Source organism: Enhydra lutris, unplaced genomic scaffold, assembly GCF_002288905.1.
Source record: "Enhydra lutris kenyoni isolate GAN:26980312 unplaced genomic scaffold, ASM228890v2 scaffoldscaffold12, whole genome shotgun sequence".
In the NCBI taxonomy this organism is placed as follows: domain Eukaryota; kingdom Metazoa; phylum Chordata; class Mammalia; order Carnivora; family Mustelidae; genus Enhydra; species Enhydra lutris.
In genome coordinates, this window is record NW_019154096.1 from 31,381,657 (window position 1) to 31,395,422 (window position 13,766).

General features: G+C 46.1%; 1 pseudogene; it reads right to left on the minus strand.

Moving 5' to 3' along the window:
• Window positions 1-3,165: 3,165 nt before the first annotated feature.
• LOC111144994 overlaps window positions 3,166-13,766 on the minus strand; it is an 87,064-nt pseudogene continuing 76,463 nt past the window's right edge.

Here is a 13,766-nt window from a genome sequence, read left to right on the forward strand (position 1 = left end):
GATATTTCTGCATTGACTGGTACTTCTTTGTCTTCTGTTGTGTCGAGAAAGGGACTTGTGTTCCTGGAAGTTGAGGCCCAGATCTTTCGATGGCATCAACAGGCTGCTTGGGAACTCGGGTGGGGGAGGAAAATAAGGGTATCAGTGATGGCTGGACTTTTCCCTGCCTTCGAAGGCAGCTGGTCAAAAAGTTCAGGCCGAGGGCAGAGTCCAGCTGTCCAGACAACCAGTGAATCACAGCCACAGTTGAGGGCAGAGGGAGAGCCGGCAGTGCAGCTAAGGTGGGAGCTGCCATGCCTTTCTGGGGACACACTTGGGCTGTGATGCCCCTCCTCACCAGGCCCCCCCATGGGATAGTGTGTCCAGTGGGGAGGAGACTGGCTGGAAAGGCCCTTTTCCTGCTCTGACAGCACACCTTGTGTCCCAGGGTCTTCACCTCACCCCTGTCCCCCATGGGGGATGACCACTGAGCTCCAGGGAAATGAAAGGTAGCTTCCCATTGTCAAATGATAAGGACTCTGATGTACTCCAGTCTTTCCCCCACAACAGCACTGAAGCAGTCAAACACCAGGAAAAAACGTGAGCTAATCTTATCCACACAGCAGAAAAAAGTATTGCTGTTGCATTCAAATCATGGGTGGGTGGCTGGCTGGATGGGGAGAACCCACGTGGCCTCCCTTACCTCACCCAAATACCAGGAACCCTTAGGACATTGGTTTTCAAGGGGTGGAGTTCTCTGTATCAACAGCGTCAACATCACCAGGTAACAAGTGAAAAATGCAAGTTCTCAGTCCCAATGGCAGACTCACTGAATCAGAAACTCCAGTGGTAGGGCCCAGCCCTCTGTTTTAACGAACCAGGGGATGCTGGTGCTTGAGTTTGAGAACCACCGCTTTAGGATTTTGAGGAGATGCTCTCCTTTTTAAAGGGCCTCAAGTTTCCCCCTCTCTGTAAAGTGGAGAGTTTGAATGATTTTTTTAAAAGTACGGATTCCAGTAATTCCATGGATCCTCACCCTGTTCTGCTATTAATTAGCTGAGCGTCCTTGGGTGAGTCACAGAACCTCTCTGGGGACCATTTCTTTTCTCAGCAAAGGGACGGTGTTCAGACAGTTTCATGGAGGAGGCGGCACCTTGGGGTGTGGACAGGATTGGATGACTTTGCTGGTCCCCTGTGGCCCCTGCTGTGTGCTGTGGTGTGTTTGCAAGGCGGTTTGCTGTGGCACCAGTCCAGACTGTAAACAGCCACGTGTCAACAAGGAGGACACGAAGTTATGGTGCATCTGTGCCATTAACTATTCTCCAGTGTCAGAGAGAGTGGGGACAATGTGTTTGTACTGATTTGGGCTCATCTCTCAAAGTAAGTGAAAAAAAAAAAAAAAACCAAGGTGAAGAACAATATATATATTAAAATTTGTGTGAAAAGATACAAATACATGTTTGAGTTTATGTCAGATATCTCTGGCAATAGCAGATCCCTCTTGGAAAGGGCCCTTAGGGACTGGGGTTGGGGATGATAGGAGTGAGACTCACTTGTCACTGAATTCCCTTTGGTATTGTTCGAGTTTTTAAAGCCTATACAGTTGACCCTTGAACAACATGGGTTTGAACTGTATGGGTCTACTTATATGTGGATTTTTTTTTGGATATGGTACAGTATTGTCAATGTATTTTATCATTTTCTTAGTAACATTTTCTTTTCTCTAGCTTCCTTTGTTGTAAGAATACAGTATATTATACATATAACATACAAAATAGCATTAATTGACTATGTTATTGGTAAGACATCAGCAGGCTGTTAGTAGTTAAGTTTTGGGGGAGCCAAAAGTTACACGTGCAGTTTCAACTGCGCAGGGGGTTGGTCGCCGTAACCCCCTGCGTTGTTCAAGGACCAACTGTTCCCGTACTAGTAAAAAAATGAAAATGCAACAAAAAGCACCTGCAATAGAGAACCACAGTCCTGTCTGGCTCTCTGATGTTTTGATCTTGGAGCAGTGGCAGCCAAGTCTGCAAGTCAAAGATGAACGAGGCTCCTGTGGTGCCCTGAGAGCAAGGAGGAGAGGAAAGTAGGGCAGCGGGTGTCGGCAGAGTTCACTGGGACACACGCACAAACGGCCCCCTGTCCAAGCCTCTGTCTGCACCGTGCAAGGACAGGGGGACATGGAGGTACAGAGGGCCTCTGCGGGTAGGCTGTGGACTGGGCCGCACACCAAAGCTCTAGAAGGCAGAGCTGTGCCTGCCAGGCAGGCAGGGCACTGACCTCACTGTGGACTCCAGCGGGACACTTGCATGATGGAGTCCAGGACCCCAGAGGCGCCAGAGGGCAGGGCGTGAGGCTGGGCTGGGGCATGGTGGCTCACCAACAGGGTATCCTGATCACAGTGCCCTTCTCCCTATGTCATCTCCTGCGTACCCATGTGGGGCATTATTGCTAACCCCTTTATGCATGTGAAGAAACTCATTTTTTCCAAGGACCTGCTCAAGATTGCATTGCTGGTTAATGGCTGAGCTGGGATTGGAACTCAAGTTACTGTCTCTGAGTGAGAGGTAGAAACAGGAAAGAACTCAGGGTCCTGGATTTGAGAAGTGGATTTGGTAGAACCGGCAGTTCACAGGCAGTGGCCGACCTGGAGGAACTCCCTCAGGCTGGGGCCTCAGCTGCTCCTCACGGGGAGGATGAAGAAGGCCATGGAACCCTCTGAGATTGTTCTCCTGCCGCCCCATCCCATTTCCCTCCTCTCATTGCAAGTGCCTGTCAGGCCAGATAAATGCGTAAGATGAACATCCTCTGTGTATTGAAAGCCTGTTACCCCTTTTAAGGTCCAGCTCAAATGCCTGACCTCCATGAAGGTTCTCTGATCAGCCCTAGTGGCCTGGATCACTCTATTCTGACCTTGCAGGAACCCCAGGCAGAGTCAGCCGGTCCCCTCAGAGTCCTCCTCCAAGCAGAGAGCCAGGATTGGATTCCTTGAGGTTGCCCACCCTCTGGCAAATTATAGGGGCCCAGTCCTGTTTTGTGAAGGCTGAAAGGTCTTCTGCCCTCATTTCTCCACTCTCCAGACAGAAATTCTTTATGCTGATGAGTCTCATATGGTTAGAACAGAGGGCGTGTGATAGGGAGTGGCCAGGGGCCAGTGTTCGGAGTTGGGGCTGGTTGTGAACGCCCTTATCGTGCGGGCTGCAGGCGGACTTCATCCTGGAGGCCTTGGGAGCCATCAGAGGTGCAGTCGCTCTGGCAGCGGTAGGCTGGGAAACCTGGGGCTAGAGGGAGATCCTTGATGTAGCCAGCCAGGGACTCAACAGGCCTATGTCCCTGCATGGATCTGAATTAGGCAGTGGGGGAGGGCTGGGGGCTGGCAGCCAGAACTGGGGGTCAGCAGTCTGGGGAGAGGAAGAAGGAAGAAAGGCCGGGGAGGACTCCCAGTGCTTGGGTGGCTTCTAATGGGTGGGCGGTGGGTAACACAGAATTTCAAGTAACAAGAGGGGTCAAAGGAAGTCTTAACAACAGAGGGACACACTCTTTACAAAGGAGGGGTGATGGCCAACTTCACAGTCTTTAGAGGTCACTCTGTTGGAGGGTGAGGGGAGAGGTGGCTGGAGCCGGCAGGTGGGAGGCCACTGGCGGTGCTGTGGAGTCGCTTCCCGGGGTGTGACCGTGGCAAAGCCAGACTGCAGTGGGAAGCCGGCAGCCGAGGCATGGCTCATGGGCTAGGAGTGGGCGCTCCGCACAGGCTGGCTGCTTGATTGATTCTGCTGCTGGAACAACACAAACAGCCGGAAATGTAAACACTGCTGGGTCCAGCACAGCGTCCCTTGGCATTGCTAATTAGCCCTGAGATTATTCCTTGCAAGGAAGCAACTACATCACACCTTGGTTCTGGCTGAGCAAGCAAGCGAGGAGGCAGGTCTGGTCAGCAGCTGCCCATTGACATCCCCCCGCCCTGCCCCCGCCACCATTCTCTTCAAGAAATGCCAGAAACAGTCACATAGCCCCCTGCCTCCTGCTCCTACCTTTCCAAGGTACCATTGCTTAGGTGTTACTAGTTAAGAGAGGGACTAATTTGTGTAATGGAAAAGTCACGGAGAGAGAATGTGATATAAATGTTAATCGCTTTTTTAACTTCACATTATGTGATCCGTTAACATTAATATTTAATTTAATGCAGTCAAAAGATTAATGCTTGTGTTTATTTCTAAAAAAGGCAAGGATGCTTCAGGCTGCTTTTCAGCTTGGTTGAGCTTTGGGGGAAAAAAAAAAAAAAACCCAACCCACCCGGAACAGAAGAAATGTATTCATGCTGTAATAAGACAAATACCCTCTCCCCCACCCGCTCTCCCTCCTCCATTCCTAAAAATAAGCCGCGGGGTTCTAATGGGGACACTGATTAAATATTCGGCTCTGTAATTTATGCCCAAGTGAATCCCAACAGGAACCAGGGGCTCTGGAAATCTGTTGTGAAATAATTATCCTGAATGACATTGTCGAGATGGTCTGCAAGGGTGCTGTCAATAATGCATTAGCCCAAATCTGTTTGAAATACAGCAAGGAAATTACACGATATTCATGGGAACCTGAAAGAATTATCAGTAAACAAATTTAATCAACTTGATGTTATGCATACCACTCAACCTCTTATTATCTGATCATCAAGGTTTAGAACACGCAGGGGAATTGAATGACGCGGGACGCGAGGCTGAGCGTGTGTGTGTGTGTGTGTGTGTGTGTGTGTACGCGCATGCACGCCTGGTGTAACCAGCCTCGGGTCTCTGCATTTCTCCTCCTTGGCTGCGTTTTTCTCTCATTTGCATTTTTCTCTAGGTCTGATTGTTGGCTGTCAGCTTTCACCTCAGCCTGGCTCTTGAACTCTTTTTCCCCCAGAGTCAGAGCCCTGCTTAGAAAAGTCAGTTGACTGCCTCCCTTTCCTCCAGATGCCTCTTTCTCCTCTTCTGCCTTTCAATGGCGTGGTAGTTGCCTCTGCTATGGAAATAAGGAGTAGAGAGGTAGGAGTGCCCTCATTGGGGGAGACACTTCCTGGCAAAGAAGAAAGAACCCTAAGTGAAGATCTGCTGCTATCTAGTGGATCTTACACAAGACTTTTCTCCATCTCTGGGCCTTAGTTTTCCCATCTGAAAAATGGGTCTTGTGTTGGGTGGTCTGTGTGATTTTATGAAATCTTGGTAGAAGTTCAGCAGTGTGTCATTTGCTTGGATTTTATTCCTTGCTGTCTAGATGGGAACCCCAGAGGGAATGGGCTTTCTCAAGACCTAATGGGAAAATTGGAGGCAGAGTCAATGTAACTTTCAGACCCACTTCTCATTACCCCTTCATCCCCCAAATCAGAACATTACTTTTTGTCTGCACTAAAAGCCATGGGGAGCATTTCGGAGTGTTTAGTCCAGAACTGAGCCCTAGGTTCCGTGGTGGGGGACTTGGGTTGCTCTCCTGGCTTTGCAAGTCCCTTTCCATTTCTAGGCCTAAGCTTCCTTGTCTGTACAACAAAGGGGCTGATGAGATAACCCTTCAGACCCCTTATTTTAGCTTTGACATTCCACATCACCATCCACTTTCTAAGTTCCCCAACTGGCTGGCTGTGGCTTCGTACTTTCAGGAAGGAAGTCTAGCTTCCATTTCCAGACTGTAACCCTCTCTTCTAACTTCTTTGTGGAGTGAAAGCACACTGTTACTGAGCATCTGCTGTGGTCAGTGCTCAGGACTGGGCCCTGTTGGGGGGTGTGTGGAATATACTTATTGAGTTCACTTTGTGCTTGGTACTGGGCCTGGTATTGGCTTGACTTCATGGAATGTGGGAAATAATACTTGGGGAATGAATAAAAGCTGATTCTTTCAACAGCTTCTTTTGGGGGTATCTACTATGTGTCTGTCCCTGTGCTCAACATTATGTAGGATAATAGTAACATTTATGAATACAAACTATGTACTAATCACTTCAGTATTTAAGAGCATGGTGAATGAGACTTTCCCATTGCTTGGGAATGGGCCAAGTAAATGTAGGGATAAGAGGCAGAAAACACCTGTGTTATAAAGAACATCAAAAGCAGAGAGGTATAGACTCTCCCCAGAAGCTACTGCATGGGCTCTTCTACCTCCATCCATTACTGCGGCCCAGACCCTGGCTTCACACTGTCCCAGCCTAGAGAGATGAAAGTACAGATGTGGCACTGTTCAGTATGGTAGCTGCCAGCCCCAGATGGCTATTAAACCCTTGGAATGTGGCAGGGGCGCCTGGGTGCCTCAGTTGTTGAGCGTCTGCCTTTGGCTCAGGTCATGATCCTGGGGTCCTGGTATTGAGCTCCGCATCAGGCTCTCCGCTCGGCGGGAAGTCTGCTTCTCCCTCTCCCCCTGCTTGTGTTCCCTCTCTTGCTGTGTCTCTCTCTGTTAAATAAATAAATACAATCTTAAAGTTTATAAAATAAACAAACATTTGGAATGTGGCTATTCCAGACTGAGATGTGCTGTAAGTGTAAAATACACACCGGATTGCAAAGACTTAGCACAATGAAAGGATGTAAAGTATCTCAGTAACTTTTTATATGATTACATGTTGTAATATTTTGGATATATTGAGTTAAGTGAAATAGAATATTAAAATTAATTTCACCTGTTTCTTTTGGCTCATTTGGAAAAGTTTTACTTATTTAAGTAATCTCTATACTCACCGCGGGGCTCAAACTTACAACCCCAAGATCAAGAGTTGTCCACTTTTCCAACTGAGCCAGCCAGGCACCTCTTTTGGCTTATTTTGATTTGAATAGTAGGAAATTTAAAGTTATGTAGTCTTACATTGTATTTCTATTGGAAATAGAAATATGTAAATTATTTAAAAAATATTTAAATATTTGAATAATTTTTCTAATGGGAGTGGGGTGTACTAGGAGGGTAGTAATGTGGCTTTCTTCCTCCCATTTCTCATGCAGGAGGCTAGAGGGGCATTTGTCCCCACTCCATATAAGGGATTCTAAGAGAATCACTCACAGAGATGGAAGGGTCCTGGATAAAAGAAGATTGACATTTTAATTCTTGGCTTAGCTTCTTCTTAGCAGGGGAATTGCTGATCTGCTCCCTGTGCTTATTTGAACAGGAGGAAAAGATAATCGGAGAGTGTGGTAGGCAGAAAAATGCCCCCCATCTCACCCCAAGGTGTCTATGTCCTAATCCCAGCAACCTGTGAATTACCTTATATGGTGAAAGGGACTTTGCAGTTGTCATGAAGTTAAGACCTTGCGACAGGGAAATTATTTTAGATTATCCAGTTGGGCCTAATCTGAGTTCTGGAAGTTGGAGAGCCTTTCTGGCCATCAGAGAGAGATGGTATGACTGGGATGATGGAAGAAGAGGCAGGAAAAATAAGACGTGTGAAAGAGGTTTGGTTTGCTACTGCTGGCTTTGAATATGGAGGAAGGGGCCATGATCCAAGCAATGCAGGTGGCCTCTAGATGCTGGGAATAGTAAGGAAACAGATTCTCTCCTAAAGTCTCTAGAAAGGAACACAGCCCTGCTGATACCTTGATTTTAGCCCAGGAGATCTGTGCTGGATGTCTGACCTACAGAAGTGTAAGACAATCCATCTGTGATGTGTTAAGCCACTGTTTGTGGTAATTCATTATGGCAGCAATAGGAAGCAAATACAGAGAGACACTGGGTTGGAGAGAGTATAGTGTTTTGGCAAAATAAAACTGCATGAGTTGCTCTTGAGTTGAGTGGAGCTTTTGGAACACAGCCAGGCTTCAACCATTCTGCTAAGACCCTGGATGGAGGGAAGGAAGCTTAGCAGCTAGAGGCTTTCAGGTAGACCACCGAGGGTGGTAGTTGAGGGGAAGCGGAGGACGTCAACTTGGAGCAGCCCTTGGGGGTGTGTAATGGAGAGTTCTCCCTCTGGTGGGGCCTCCTGAAGAGCTCCCAAGGAGAAAGGGCCCCAGGAGAGGAAGGGGGAGGAGGATGGAAGAGCAGACCATAGGTGTTGCCTGGGTGGTATGGGAAGCGTGTGAGTGCTAAATGAGATAGGCGATTGAGGTTTTTTTTTTTTTTTTTTTTTTTTTTTTTAGATTTTATTTATTTATTTGATGGAGAGAGAAAGAACAAGCATGAGTAGGGGGCAGAGGCAGAGGGAGAGGCTGACTCCCTACTGAGCAGGGAGACCTACATGGGGCTCAATCCCAGGATCCCGAGATCATGACCAGATCCAAAGGCAGACGCTTAACCAAAGGAGCCACCCAGGTGCCCTGGTGATTGAGATTTTAAACCAGACTGACATTTCCACTTAGATACTGAAAATGAAAGGAGACTGAGGGGTCTTCCTGTGATGTCATTACAAAACAGGAATGTGAGATTCATCAGGGCATGGATGAAGGCAGTACTTTGAAAGCTGTTTTTTTTTTAAATGTGCGGCTAGTTATCATACTCTACTGAATCCAACTATGCATGCATTTAATCCTAAAAATGATCCTTCGAGTCAGTCCCTGTTACCTTCATTTTACATATCATAAAACTGAGGCTCAGAGAGGATAAGAAATGTGCCTAGTGGCACACAGCTTCAGCAGCTAGCCAAAACTCAAACTCAGATTTGCCTGGTTCCAAGTACACTTTTAAAAGCCATACTTGCTGTACTCTGTCACACTACTCTGATGTAAGTAGAGTACTACTGCTTCTGGAATGGACCAAGAGAGACTCACTCACACTGTGAGTTAGCCCTTTGTGGGCAGGAGGGTAAAATTAGAAAGATCCTCAGGATGTAGCCAGAGAAAATGGATGTTTGTGGGACACCTACCATGTGCCAGGCCCTGCCACGTACTTGGCACACATTATCTCAATTGAACTCCCAGGGTAACTTCATAAGGTAAGCCATTCCATTCCAGTTTAGCAGATGAGCCAAACTGAGACATAAAGAGATGACTTGACTTGCCGAATGTCAAACAAGTAATAGGCAAGATTTGAATCCAGTTCTGCCTGATTTTTAAACTCTTTAAACTTTTAAACTCTTTAAAACTCTTTCCACCCAGCAGCAATTTCCCAGTGAAAGGAGTTTTGAGGGTGGGGCAGTCTTGAGGAAGGCCTCCAGGTCAAGAGGATGCAATGGAAAGAGGGAGGGTGACAAGTGAAGGTGCACAGATGAGAGAGAGCTCGGGGCCAAGAGTAGGCAGGTCTGACACAGAGAGTGTGTGAGAACAGTGGGAATGGAGGAAAAGCAGTTGGAGTCAGGTGGGGGTTGTTTGGGAATGTCTGGTTGAGGAGTTTGGCTTCGTTTTCTCAGGCCACAGGAGATTATTTGCAGTGAGGTCTAGTGTACCTTTGGAGGAAGAACAGGAAGCCTGGGGTGTGGGGTTTCTGGGACTTTCTGCCATTCCCCCTTGCCCCCCCACCCCAGTAGGTACACAGCAAGAAAGGGATAGTTTAGGCAGAAACATTGCCAAGACAAAGCGTGGTCAGGGTTGGGGTGGGGGGAAGATTTCAGATACAGTGGGACAGGGCAACAGAAGGCACTGAGGTATGGAGGGTACATAAGGCAGGGGAAAGATTGTGGCTTTGGCACATGACAGACCTCTTTCAGGTCTCAGCCCTGTGACCCTGGGCACATAATTTTGCTTTGATGACATTGAGATTAAATGAGCTCTGTGTGAGAGAATGTGCAGATTTCCTCACTTTAACATGCTTCAAAATGTAGCCCCTTTAATGTCTGTGTCTGGCCGCCTTGAGGAGCCCCTTTCCTACAGGGGGGCAGGGAAACCTCACATCAGCTGACAGGCTCCACTATCCTATTCAATCAGCTTTCAGTGAAAATGTTCCCATTCTTCATTCCTATTTTCCTCTCAGAGCTGGCTTAAATAGTTCCTTTGGGATTAATGAATAACTCTTTAAGTAAATGGTCTTTCAGAGTTTTCACTTCTTTCTCTTCTCTCCAAGATGGCACCCAGGTATTTGAGGGCTTTATTGCATTCTCCGGATAACGGAGGGACAGGCTTTGGATTTGCATGGTGTCTTCCATATCCAGGAGCTAGTAGTCTGGTCTGCTCCCTGGACTGGTGGCCACGAAAGTGTGACTTATCTCTTCTGGCCTTCTGGGTGATGTGCTAGTGGAGTCTGTGGTTTTGTCCATTTGCCCTTAGATCACAAAGAAGTTCCTGTCAATGATGTCCTCTTTCTCTTGATGCTAGGCCTCTGCCCTCTCAGTACCTTTGTGTGCCCTCCTTTGATTGCCTCTTTGGTGGAGGGTCAGGGGTTCTGCCTGAATCAGTCCTCTGGCCACTTCCTACAGTTGCTGCTGTGCCACCACACTCTGCCATGTTGGAGAGATTTTGAGTGGCTCTTCTTAGAGAAAAACTCTTGCTAGTAGACATGTGAAGTGAGTGGGCCTTTACTTCTTTGGTTGACTTTGGCTTTATCCTCGACCTATCTAATTTATCTCTTCAATGTGAGACTATAGTTAGAGGGGGAAGGTAGAATGCAATGGCCTGAGTGTCCCTCCCATCTTTTGTTCTCACAGCTTTGTGAATGTGAAGGGATGAACATCCTGACTTTTACTTTGGGGAAATATGGCACCACAAATCATGTGGTTCAAGGGTACTGACTTCATGCCTAAACTCCAGAGACAGACAGATAACTAAGGCCTGGATAACCACACCATTCTCTTCTCATGGCCAGTGACTGGTTCAGGGATGGACATGTGACCACATTTGTGCAATGAGAGATAGCTCTGGGAACTTATTAGAACTTATAACAGAGGAGTGCCTGTTGGTTTAGAGGGTTAAGTATCCAATTCATGATTTCAGCTCAGGTCATGATCTCAGGGTCATGAGACTGAGCCCTGCTTTGGGCCCTGCACTTGTCCCTCTCCCTCTGCCCCTCTGCCCCTCCCCCTGTTCTTTCTCTCTCAAGTAAATAAATAAATCTTCAAAAAAAAAAAACAAAAACAAAAACAACTTACGACAGGGGCACGCGGGTGGCTTAGTCTGTTAAGTGTCTGCCTTCAGCTCAGGTCACGATCCCAGGAGTCCTGGGATCGAGCCCCATGTAGGGCTCCCTGCTGGACAGGGAGCCTACTTCTCCCTCTCCCCCTGCTTGTGCTCTTTCTCACTCTCAAATAGATATATAAAATCTTTAAAAAAAACCCCAACTTAGGACAGAGAAGCTCCTTTAAAAATTTTAACAATGAGATATAATTCATATAGAGGGAAATGCACTGGTCTTTGGTGTTTAATGTGAAGAGTTTTGACAAATGTGTACACATTTGTGTAAATAGCACCCAGATAAAGGTATAGATCATTCCCATCACCCTCAGAAGTTCCCTCAGGCCCTTTTCCAGTCAATCCCAGAAATACTCTTCTTGTCCCTTTCCAGTCAATACCACTCTCTTCCCAGTACACACAGTAAAGACAATCATTATTCTGACTTTTATCATTATAGATTACTTTTCCTGTTCTACTTTCCATTTTGGCTTTTTCATTCTGTTTCACTTATCCACTTGCCTATACTTAATCCAACATCACAGTACCTTGGTATATTGCCTTGGAGTTAGGCAGTATAAATGTTTTTAAATTTTGTTCTTTTTAAAGACTGTTTTTGTTAGTTAAGTTCTTTGAATTTTTATATAAATTTTAGAATTACCCTTCCAATTGTTCAATACAACATGCTGGGATTTTGATTGGAACGTCAGTGAATCTGTAGCTCAATCTGGAGAAAGTTGACATCTTATCCATATTGAGTCTTCCAAACCATGAGTATGGTATATCTTCCCCCCCACCTTTTTTTTTTTTTTAAGTTCTTCTTTCATTCCTCTCAGCAATGTAAAAGTCTTTTATGTTCATTACCAAGTATTTTATATTTCATGATGCTATTGTAAAGGTATTTTAAAAAATTTCATTTTCCAGTGGCTAGTGTAGATGTTCTCTTTTTAGTGTCTGCTAAGCTGGTGGGAGGTGAATCATGCAAGAGACATCATGGGGAGGTGGTCTCCCTGAGAGTGAATTCAAAACAGAGGGGAGAAGAGCTGAAAGCTGGGAGAAGAAACAGCGAGACAGAGAGAGATAGGGAGAGGGAGAGAGCTCTGAAGAAAAGATCTGAGCTCCTGTATTCCATTTAGGCTGAAGCCATGTCTACCATGGATACTACTGGAGACAATAAATTTATTTATTTCTGCTGAAGCCATTTTGAGCTGGATTCCTGTCACTTGCAACTGAAGGAGTCATGACTAATCCAATGTCTGACTTGGCCCAGCCTTGCAGGCTTGTGTGTAGCTGAGTAGGAGTTCCATGCCAAAGAAGAAAAGACACGGCACAGGTCACCCATTTACTCTCTTTTCCCATGAGTGAGAGCTGTGGGGCTGTGGGTCTCCTCATGGGGTGAGGAACTATTAAGTGAGCCCACTGTTTAATTCTTTCCTTTTTTCTTTTCTTCCTTTTTTCTCCCTTTCTCCCTCACTTCCTTCTTTCCTTCCAAAGCACAGTCTAAACCTATACAGAAGAATTTGAAAAGCAACATTACCTCTGTTAGCTGGTCTGTGGTCCTGCCATGTGAGATACAGCAGATCTCCTCAGTTTTGCTGAGGAATGTGGGATTTATTTTTGTCCCTCCTGGGGCCTGTGGCATCACAAAAAGCACTCTAAGCTTTTGAGGGCTGCTTTCTCTGCAACCCAGGGAATGTCACTGCCTTTCATTAAATTCTTTCAGTTTAGACTCTCCCTCTGGTGATGGGGGAAGGAGTTGGGGGTAGGAGTGGGGAATGTGGTATGGGAAGCACTTGATGTTTCTGTCACTAGGCTAGCCATCCATCCACCCAGTCATGGATTCTCTGAGCTCTGAATGTTTATTTCAAAGAAAGGTAAAATATGCACTGGGTGTGTTCCATATACATTATCTTATTGGATTCCTACTGCAGCCCTTTGAGGTGGGCATTATTAATACCTTCATTTTTTTCTGATGAGGAAGCTGAAGTTTAGAACATGTAAGCCACATATTAAGTCCAGACAATGAGAAGGTGACAAAGCTGACATTCAACCCTCCCCAAAGCTCCCACTCTTTGTATTCTGAGAAACTGTCTTGGTTTCATGTGTGTGGGGGCCATGCTGAGCAGTGCAGGAGGTGGAGAGAAGATGAGCACTGACCAGGTGTGAATCTTGTCATCCAACCCAGCAGCCCATTAGAGGAGCTGACGCTGTGTAGATAACTGTAATGCAAAGGAGAAGGGAGGAGCATCTACATGTAATGATGTGAATCTTTGGGATACAGGGGCCAAACCATGAGAATTTCAGGGACTTTGCAAAATCCCAAGTTATTCTTAAGACTTCCAATGTTCTGGGGTGCTTGGGTGGCTCAGTGGGTTAAAGCCTCTGCCTTTGGCTCAGGTCATGATCTCAGGGTCCTGGGAATCTGCTCAGCAGGGGGCCTGCTTCCACCCCCTGCCCCCCTCTCTGCCTACTTGTGATCTCTGTCAAATAAATAAATAAAATCTTAAAAAAAAAAAAGACTTCCAATGTTCTTCATTCTCTTTATACATTTTTATATATAACTAAACTTTCTGATGAAGAAATAAGAGATAGTTAGTAGAGTAGAACTGTAGCCTAGAGTGTGTATTAAAACATGGAAAATGCCAGTGAACATAATTGGGTAGTGTCTGAATAATGTCACATTGAGATCTCCTAGCAAGGTTAACAACACTAAGGAATTCCTTGTCTTCCAAAATTTATTTCTTGGAACACCACTCATAGGATTTATGTAAAATATACTGTGCATATAAACTTATTAATATTTATTTT